Source organism: Lithobates pipiens, unplaced genomic scaffold (genome assembly GCF_037356315.1).
Source record: "Lithobates pipiens isolate NorthernLeopardFrog02 unplaced genomic scaffold, aLitPip1_a1.2 Scaffold_18, whole genome shotgun sequence".
Taxonomy (NCBI): Eukaryota; Metazoa; Chordata; class Amphibia; order Anura; family Ranidae; genus Lithobates; species Lithobates pipiens.
Genome location: NW_027507758.1, coordinates 542338576 through 542347624, shown reverse-complemented (window position 1 = coordinate 542347624; position 9049 = coordinate 542338576).

The window sequence follows — 9049 nt, the reverse complement described above, 5'->3', positions numbered from 1 at the left end:
GTGTGTAGATTTTGACAATGTGCATTCTTCTTTTTGTTTTATACCACTTCTTACCTATCCACTGGCCTGACAATCTTGTAAAGATGGATGGGTTGGCCAAATTAAACTTATATTTTAATGCATTTAGTTCTCATGGAAGTGTTGACTTGTCCAAACCATCATACCCAACTCCCCCTCCTAAGTTTTTTAGAATGTGCCACCAGAGGGGGTGAGGGAACATATAATTGTAACTTATCATTTTATTGGAAATAAACATTTAAATGTTCTAATATTATGTTGCCCCACAATGTTTGTGTCAAATATGTTTGCAATTTTATGTACTCGGGTATTAATTTTTTTTATTTGTTTGATTCCACAGTTTCCTTCAAACACCCAGCAATGGCGGCCCAGTTTGCCAATTTATGGAATTTCCCCAACTGTGGAGGTGCCATTGATGGCAAGCATGTGAGGATAGTTCCACCGCCAAACTCGGGATCATATTATTTTAATTATAAAGGATTTTGCAGCATAGTTCTGCTGGCTGTGGTGTCAGCCAAATATGATTTTTTGTATGTTGATGTTGGGATGAATGGCCGTCACTCTGATGGAGGTGTGCTGATGCATACTGAATTTTATGACCGGCTGCAGAAAGGGACCTTACATTTGCCACCTGCTCAGGACAATATTGAGGGACTCAATTTTGTGTTTGTGGCAGATGATGCCTTTTCTTTGGGGGAACATATTCTCAAACCCTTTCCAATGAGGAACCTAACCCCAGAACAAAGGGTTTTCAATTATCGGCTCTCTCGTGCCCGAAGGGTAGTTGAAAATGCCTTAGGCATTCTTTCAAGCAGATTTCGTATCTTTTTAACTGCCATAAACTTGGCAGAATATAAATGAAATCATGTGGTGTTATGCTGCTGCATCCTCCATCATTTTTTAAGGAGGAATGCTTCCAGCTATATTGCCTCAGGGCAAACTGATGAGGCTTTTTCCAGACCAGCTGAAGAGGCTGTGATGCCAGCTCTGGAAGGTGCACGTGCTGGTTTGGGCTCCCAGAATGGCCGTCTTGTCCGTGAACAATATATGGACTACTTTGTTGGTAGAGGGGTGGTGCCTTGGCAGCAAAATGTGTTTGCTAACTTGTAAATATATTACTTATTCATAAAATAATATTTCTGTTCAACTACTGTTGTCTGTGTTTCTTATGTTTGCAAATAGCCATGATCTTTGTCCTTTTTGCCACTAGTTTAAACCAACCTGATGTGCAACATGAGGTGACAATCTCTCTTTGAGCTAACTTTTATATTGTGCTGTATCTCAGCTACACACATTTTAGAGTACATGGTCAATGTAACTACAACAACTGAACAAATATACTGGTATTGAGCATTGAAATGAGAAGCCACACATCATTTTTAGTTTAACTTTTTTAATCTGTGCCACATTTTTTTTTTAAATCAAAAGATATTTTTTGGGTTTTTTTGATCATTTTTTTTTAAATCTAAATTTTTTTTTGTTTTTTTGATCATTTTTTTTAAATCAAAATATTTTTTTTGTCTTTTTTGATCATTTTTTTTTAAATCAAAATATTTTTTTTTGTTTTTTTTGATCATTTTTTTTTTAAATCAAAATATTTTTTTTTGTTTTTTTTGGATCATTTTTTTAGTAAAATCAAAATATAGATATATTTTTTTTTTTTATTAAAACATTTTTAAAATAACAATAACATTGGAATGGGGACATCGCCTCAACACCATGCAGCAGGAAATGAAGAAAACTATAATTTTTTAAAAAAGGGATTAGATTCTTCCCAAAATATCTATCATGTTCTTCATTTCCTGCTGCATGATATTGAGGCGATTGCGCATGGCATCACTCTCCCCATTCCATGCCATGATCTGGCCGATGAGCCTCTGTGCACTGTCTGTAGTGAACGCTTCAGGTTGTTGTTCCACAAACAGCACATCATCTAAAAATGGGATAAAAAACATGTATTTAGAAATATGCATATATATACATAGACAGATTACGTGAAGCTGGGGTGTCAGACACTCACCTGGTGTGTTCACTTCCTCCACCTCTCTTTCTTTCCTCCACCTCCTCTTGATTTCTCTGGCGAATTTGCCATTCAGGCTGGTGAGGTTGGAGGTCCCGGCGGGGTTGGGGGTTCCGGTGAGGTTGGGGGTCCTGGTGGGGCTGGGGGTCCCGGCGGGGTTGTGGGTCCTGGCGGGGTTGGGGTTTCCGGTGAGGTTGGGGGTCCTGGCAGGGTTGGGGGTCCCGGCGGGGTTGGGGGTTCCGGTGAGGTTGGGGGTCCTGGCGGTGTTGGGGGTCCTGGCGGGGTTGGTGTCTGAGTCTTTTCTCCCCTATGAGAATCAAACAAAAGGTATACTTTAGCACACAGATATGAAACATTGCTTTGAGGTGGTGTACAATTGTCTGTTTATGAAGAGATCCAAGTTGAAGACATAATTACATTTCCCTTTTAACCATACTGAAATACATTTCAAAGACAGCTAAACAATAATGTTATGAACTTTACTCATTACGTCAAATGATCCAGACCAAAACAGTCATAACCCTGGATCAGCTAATAACATCGTATGCGCTAATGAACACCATACGAACGGTTTAACGGTTTGGTGCAAATATACGAACGGTATACGAATTCATACACGTTGCTATGTATAATGGGAACGTATGACAGGTACTTACTTTTTCGGAGCGCCTTCTTTATTTTGAGGTACTGATCCGGCTCCCTCAATTTTATGTCGCACCAGCGTTTCCTCAATTGGTCTTTAGACCTTCGCACCCCAAACTTCTCCTCCAGAGTCTTCACCACTCGAGTAAGGATTTGGTCCTTGACTAAATTGGGATGCAGATATGGGCCATGCTTCCCATCATAGTCCTCCCTTCTCATAATGGCCACCATCTCCACCATTTCTTCAAAGGCCATGTTGGTGGCCTTGAATCTCCTCCTACATCGGGATTCCTCCTCACTGGATGTCTGTCTCTCCGCCATGTTTACTCCCACTGCGCAACGAAGGGAGAAGGGGCAGGGAATATTACAGAAAAATAACGTCATGGGCGGGCGACGCGAGCGTAGTTTTGCGCATGCGCACTGTATGTTGAGCATACCGCGCGGACTATATCCGATCGGAATATACAATGACACCCTATATGCAATCGAAAAATTAAAGGAATTATTTTTTTGGCTAAATATGTGTATGGAAAGTTTATCACATACACGTATGTGTATATAATTAAAATAGTCCGGACATGAATAAAGACGATTAAAGTCAATAGTACACGAACGTTAAATATTAACAAAGCATGGCAGAATCTGTAATGTCACGGCCCAATGTCATGACGTTCGGAGAGCGGAGGTTTGCCGTATACGCCGTGTATAAAGCATGAACGTATGATGCAACGTAACGTTCAGCATAGGCGGGAGACGAACGCAAGCTGACGCAAGCTGAAGGTAGACCAGAAAGGAAGGTCCTTTTTCTCAAACTTTTCGCTATCGCTGGTACTGTTAAATTACTTTTAAACATTAAAGTACATGGGCACGATAAAAATGTCCGTTTTGTTAAAACGTTCTTTTGCATTGATACATGTCCCCTGGGTCACAAAGTTTTTTTAGGACAATAGCTTGCATATTGTTGATTAAAATTCTGACTTTGGAATTCTCACATAGGCTTTTAATAGGGTGTTCTGTGGGTTTATTACTTGTCACAAACAACCTAAATGGTTTGCTATTGGGTGATGTCAATGTTCAAGTCAAACTCATGTTCGGGTTGAACATACAGCCCGTCCCTACAGCTTAAATAAAGGCTCATATTTTGAGCAGCTTATGAGCTATACGCCACCCATTATGGTTTGCTATTTATTATGTTTTGCAGAGATCAAAATGGCAAAGTCAAGTTTAAATTCTCACGAATTCCTTAGCCAATTTATCGAAAAATACAGGGAGCTCACTTGTCTGTGGCAAGTCAAAAATAAAGACTATTGCAATAAAAGCAAGAGGATAGCAGCAATTGAGCAACTGGTGGAATTATCAAAAACTGTGTACCCCAGAGCAACCTACAGTTTAATAAAGACAAAAATTGGGGGCCTCAGAAGCATGTATAACAGGGAACGAAAGAAGATCGAGGAATCCAAAAAGACTGCAGCAGCAGCTGAAGAGGTCTATGTTCCCAAGCTGTGGTATTTTAATAGCCTCCATTTTTTAAGGGATCAAACAGTACCACGTAGATAGCTCTCTACACTGCCCTCCGCATCATCTGAGGCCACTGATACTGAGCCTGATCCTACACAGGATGAAGAGGAGGAGGAGCTCAGCTTGACTCAGGTATAGCATTGTTTAAAATATTGTCTAAAAAAACAATATTTTTTCATATATATATATATATATATATATATATATATATATATATATATATATATATATATATATATATATATATATATATAGTGTGTGTGTGTGTTGTTAAAGCGGGGTTCCACCCTAAAGTGGAACCTCCGCTGATCGGATCCCTCCCCCCCTCCGGTGTCACAATTGGCACCTTTCAGGGGGGAGGGGGGTGGAGATACCTGTCAAAGACAGGTATTTACACCCACTTCCGGGCATAGACTCCCGTGGGAGTCTACGCCATTTCCTGTCCTGCCGCGCTGTCTGCTGGGACACACACGGGTCCCAGTGACAGCGCGGAGAATTCCTATTGCGCTGCGCAACTCGCTCATGCGCAGTAGGGAACCGGGAAGTGAAGCCGATTCGCTTCACTTCCTGATTCCCTCACCTAGAATGGTGGCGGCAGCAGCCGAGGGCCGAGCGATCGATCGGCCTCGGCTGCCGGCATCGCTGGAACCCGGGACAGGTGAGTGTCCATTTATTAAAAGTCAGCAGCTGTAGTATTTATAGCTGCTGGCTTTTAATATTTTTTTTTTTTTTGGTGGAATCCCTCTTTAATTAGATGCTAGTATGCCTAAAATAATTAGTTGTCTTAAAAAAGTGAGTTCCATATCAATAGACAAGTAGTGGCCAAAAAGGATTTGGACAAGAATGATAAATGCTGGAGTCATATTGATAGTCTTTACTAATTGGACACATTCCAAATAAAAAAAATCATGATCTGAAAAGTGTTTGTGATGGATGACCAAACATTAAAATTATGTTTTTTCACACATAGGAACTTTTGAGCCAAGAAGAGGCTGGGCAGACAACAGAGTGCAGAATCCCTCCCCTGCGTCCTCCCAAAAAAAGGGCCAGGAAGAGCCACCACCTGGATGAGGCCACAGCTGACTTCCTAAGTAGGGCTACTTCCGTCATCACCACAGCACCCGATAGTGCTGAAGGGTTTGGCTGTTTTACAGCTAATAAACTCTGAGAAATTGATCCAGATCAAAGGGAGCTATGTGAGGGTATCATAATCCAGCTCTTCAGCAAGGCCAGGAAACGTGAGCTAAACAACAAATCTCATGTGTGTAATTTGGACCACACACATTTACCTCCTCCACAACAAGCCTACCCACCTCAGCAAGCGTACCCACCTCAGCAAGCCTACCCACCTCAACAAACCTACCCACCTCAGCAAACCTAACCACCCCAGCAAACCTACCCACCCCAGCAAGCCCACCCACCTCAGCAGCATGGTGGTCAGTGGCAAAATCAGCCCCAGGATGCACAACAAGGCCAGTGGTCTGGAGAGTTTAGAGGCTTCTGATTTATTAGGCTATAGTTTTGGTTTTTGGTGTATCATTTGCTCTTTTGGTTTATAAATTTTCATTTAGAATTGTGATGACAGAAAATATGTCTAAAATTATTTTCGAATTTGATTTATGTTGTGAATGCACAATTAAAAAAAATGGGCAAAAAAATAATTGTTTTTGGATATCATTAGCACACAAGTCCTATGTAAAAATATGTTTGTTAGTACCACCAGCAAATCATATTTATTATTATTAAGCCATTACAAATGAAGACAATGTACGCTGCATTTAGAAAATTCTAAATTTGACACGTCACGAGTGTGCTAACTAAATTACGAATGCTAGTTTTACAAGACCGACCTCTTCGTGCTGGTCCTTACTTCCGAGCATGCGTGTTTGTACTTCGGACTAAAGTCCGATGATTTTGTGTACACGATCGGACTTTGCTCCATCGGACTTCTGTTGTCAAAAAGTTTGTCCGTTTGCACAGCCAACAAAAGTCCGATGAAAACTGAAAAAGTTTGTCCGATGGAGCGTACACACGGTTGGATGTTGCTCCAAAACAGCTAATTTGCATGTTTGTTGTCAAAAAGTCCGATCGTGTGTAAAGGCCTTACGTTTGCTTAAGGTGCAAGTTTCAGCCATCTCGGCTTTTAGACAGAAGAAAGGGGCAGCAAAACTGCTGGTGGAGCACTTCTTGAGAGCGGTACTTAGACTATGCCCTCCCAAGAGAAATTGGTTCCCTCAATGGGACCTGGCAGTAGTCCTCAATTTTCTAGCAAACCCTCCTTGTGTTCAGACAGAAGACTGTTCATTATGGGATATAACCTTAAAAACGGCTTTCTTAATAGCCATAACTTCAGGGGGAAGGGTGCTGGAACTCCAAGAATTGGAGCAACCGGAGCTTATTCCATGTTCTTCCCAGACAGGGTTGTGCTGAGACCCTTGGATCACTTTGTCCCAAAAGTGGCATTGATAATTCATCTCTCCAGTGAATGGGTGCGTGCAGCCTTCCCAGTGGAATCAGATTCTGATCTGCACGAGTTGGATGTTCCAAAAGTCCTCAAAGCCTATGTCCAGGCAACTTCTGCTTTGAGACATTCTGACAGACTTTTCATCATACCTACTGGAAAATTTAAAGGGAAAGAAGCCTCGGCCAGAACCACCTCGGCCTGGATAGTAAAAACGATTCACCAGGCATATAGAGCGGCTGGGAGGGATCCTCCGGAGGTAGTTAGAGCTCACTCAATCAGGGTGATGTCTTCTTCTTGAGTGGCACGGGCAGGAGTGTCTCTGGAGACTGTGTGCAAAGCGGCTAGCTGGTCATCACATCATACATTCTTAGAACACTACAGGGTAGATCCAGCAGCGCTTACTACAGTAGAGTCTATTGTCAAAGACTAAGTTTGCAGCATTAAACCTTCCCTCTCAAAAGCTCATTATTTATCATATGTATGCTGTCATGTTGGCATCAGGAAAATTGAAATTTGTATCAAATACCATAATTTTTCTTTCCTGACGCCAATACATGGCAGCAGACGAACCTTCCCTCTGATCTTTGTGCTTTCGATGGAGAATAGGGGAGGTAGATCTCAGCCAGACTTTTATAGAGCTAAACAGGTCCTGTGGGTGGATGTAGGGGCAGAGCTATATCATATGTATGCTGCCATGTATTGGTGTCGGGAAAGGAAAATTACGATTAGTATTTGATGCAATTTTCCATTTTTTTAGAGCAACCAGAGCAGAGTCCCTTCACAAAGCACTAGATGAACCAAGCTCCTGAGGACACCAGCCGATGTCCCCTTGGTCAAACACACAGCAGACTCTAGCACAAAAGGATTAGCAGCAGCCCAAAGTCTTTAAGATCTTTCACAGCAGTCTGTACTCCAGGGAAAGTTAGTTGCCTCCATCCAACATCCATGTGGCACTTTCCTCCAGTGATACCAGTCTAGATCTTAAGAAGACAGCCCCTCAGTCAGCGTTCTGCCTCTTCAGCACCCAGGCCCTCAGTTTGCTCCACTGAGGCCTTTTTTTGCAAACAGCAAGCACATGGCAAACACTGCCCTGGATGGCAGCAAGCCCTCCAGGCTGGACTTCACTTATGCAGGCAAAGACCCACAAACTGTGTTTTAGAGTATTTATAGGCTCCAAGCAGCCCTCAGGGCCCATCCTCCCAGGGATTGGCCAGGGCTGTATAAATATTCATGCTGCTATTTGCATTGCTTCACACCTTTCTCCAGATCTCTGGAAAGCAGAGGAAACACTCAAAACTAGAAGCAGCTGAAACACTGAGCAAACCTAACTAATCACATGTAGCTGCACTGATTACAGTTAGTACAATTCAATTTACCCAACACAACATTTACAGACACACTGGGTACAATGAGACAAGCTAAATCTACCTAACATACAAAAATACAGCTCCACTGAGCACAGTGAGTGCTAAATCTAACTAATCCTAGCACCTATCTAGGAGGGTGCTACAATTACATCCTGCAGCCTAAAACTTCTTTCTGCTGGCTATGCCTGTACAGACGATCCTAATAGACTGCTATGGATCTTTGTTTCTCCTGCTCACCTACCCTCCAGTTGACAACATAAATAATTTTTGTATAGGGACCTTAAGCCTGGTACACACTATTAGTTATTTTATGTTCAATCCAGCGTGTTTAACAAAAAAACCTGTCAGCTCCGGTCAGAGCTGCTTTCCTAAGCGAGGTTAGTATAGTGATTTCCCCCGCTGAGCTATTGCGTTCTGACAAGGGGACGCCCCCCACCGGAACACTCCAATCAGTGCTGTCTGCCATTGGCTGAGAGCACTGATCTGAAGTTGGTCGGCTACTAGTTTTCCAGCATGCAAGTCCTACAGACCAACATACACATGGGCTGAATGTCGGACGTTTTTTTTTTGAACCGGCGAATGTCTCCTGACATTCAGCCTGTGTGTACCTAGCTTTACACTGCCCCTCCTGCACATCACATACGATCCATCACAATTAAGGGAGGTCTAATTCCAATAGTGAGGACCAGGAGTGGGGGGGGGGGGGGCAGGTAGGGTATAAGCATCCCTGGGTTGCTCAAAGAAAATGTAAACTACAGGCAGGTACCTTTTAGGTGCTTCATTTTCATATTTACCTAATTTATGGTAGCTTTTACGTGAAAGCAGGTCTAATCTAAATCTTGTTTAGCTAATTTGATAATATGACTGGAAAGAAACAGCTCAGAATAGACTGAAATGGCATGCTGGAAATTTATTGCAAGGAGGTTGCGATAAATCTGCCAAGCTTGTACAATTGCTTCAAATCTCCTGGCTCTGTTCAGTGCAGCTATAGAGGGAGGAATTCAATTACTTTGTCTTGAT